Source organism: Typha latifolia, chromosome 1, assembly GCF_019914945.1.
Source record: "Typha latifolia isolate L0001 chromosome 1, TyphaL0001v2, whole genome shotgun sequence".
NCBI classification, from domain to species: domain Eukaryota; kingdom Viridiplantae; phylum Streptophyta; class Magnoliopsida; order Poales; family Typhaceae; genus Typha; species Typha latifolia.
Genome location: NC_133086.1, coordinates 10,597,229 through 10,598,966, shown reverse-complemented (window position 1 = coordinate 10,598,966; position 1,738 = coordinate 10,597,229). Strand labels below are relative to the sequence as shown.

Sequence of the window (1,738 nt, the reverse complement as noted above, 5' to 3'; positions counted from 1 at the left end):
TACAAGAAATTTCTCAGTTATTGCTTCTTTGTTCAACTGTGCATTGAAAACCCATATATCCAAATGGTGAAAAGCACTTGTCAATAATATATGACCCACCTGAGAGAGCAATCATGTCGATCTGAGCGAGTCCATTGATAGCAAACACTGCATTGAGCTCATCCAAATTAAAGCCAGGGCCAGGAAGCCTGTGTTTGACTATGGCTTTCGTCGAAGTCTTGCCGTCCAATCTTCCAAGCTCGACCGGATAGAATGGTCCTCCAGTCTACAAACCCAAGATTATAATTTACTTGTTAACTATCTGTTAGAATTAATATAAAATGTATAGTTCTATCAGCTCCAAGTTTTTTGTGAAGATGGGGTATAAATCCTACAAAATCTTTAGGAGAAAGGTAAGTTCACACTAGCTTTAATTATGAGTTTAAATGAATGACAAAATATGATTCCACATTAACCCTTCTTATATTGCTAGGAGATTCCATGCATGCACCTCAAACCACATGATACGTCTCCCATTTACTTAGAGATTTGGTATTTATTGTACCATTTTCACAAGATGGTACCATCATTCTCACAAGAGTGAAGAAAAGTCTCATGCAGCAAGGAAGTCATTACTTGGTTAGAGCACATCCTACGTTAGAAATAGAAAGCTAAAAATTATTATATGCAACAGCTTAAATTTCTAATTTTGAATCCAGAATAAGTGGTAATATATGAAAGATAGAAACTGCTGTTTTCATAATTTTTTAACTTTTTAGAGTAGGCAATGAGTTATATAATATGTTATGTTAAACAAGAAGAAGAAATTAAGATGCAAACAAACAATAATACCAGGGATACCACATCTCTAGCTGCCATGGCAAGTATATCAGCACAAGAAACTTTGTTTGGCACACTGGGATCGCTGTCCACAGCCACCTTCGCCTTGTTTATCGTTATCCAAAGCGTCCGATGAGAGCGTCGAGTCAGCACCGCTGTGACTCATCGTCGCCGTTCGCTGCCACGAGCAACACTGAAGCTTATCGCAACCCTGCCAACATATATACAACAATCTCTAGCAACTAAATTTCTTTATCATAAGAGAGAAAATAATTTCACAGTATATTAGTCTCGGATCATGATGACCCTACTCGAACGAAGCAATCATGGAAGAAGAGCCTAAGAGTTCCCGGTGTGGCTGCGAAGCTCTGTTGCACCTTTTGGGCAACGACTGCGCGAACGATGGACTCGACGTTCGGGCAGATGTTAGCATAATAATTCTGACTTAGTTGAGCAGTTGATTTAGATGAGAAGAATAAAGAGACAGAAGGAGAGATGGGAGAAGGATATGCGAGTTATCCATAGGTTTTATTCTGATATCTTAAACTGATACAAGAGAGAGATATATAGGTGGGAGTATTTCCTGCATATCCGTGAAGCATTATATATATATATATATATATATATATATATATATATATATATATATATATATATATATATATATATATATATCAACACTTCAAGGAAAGATCATTTGGAAGGAATTGGATTCTTCTTGTTAATTAGTATATCTAACTAAAATCGTTGCCATGATATATGCCCGGAGATGGTCCTACATATATATATCAAAGTCCTGAAATAGTTGAGAACTTGCTGTGCATTATGGCGTACGATATGAGTGACAGAGGTAAGTGGGTTTTGCTTTACCATTTGTTTGCATTTTGTGAGTGATGTTCACTTGCCGGCGTTAAACTTA

At 36.9% G+C, this 1,738-nt stretch overlaps 1 long non-coding RNA gene across 1 annotated transcript; it reads right to left on the bottom strand.

The window, feature by feature from the left end:
• Window positions 1–888, bottom strand: LOC140802067 (uncharacterized). Its single transcript, XR_012111586.1, has 2 exons — window positions 832–888; window positions 1–265 (listed from the first exon to the last, which is right to left on the bottom strand). It is a non-coding gene; the product is annotated as an uncharacterized lncRNA (long non-coding RNA).
• Between the last annotated feature and the right edge of the window lie 850 nt (window positions 889–1,738).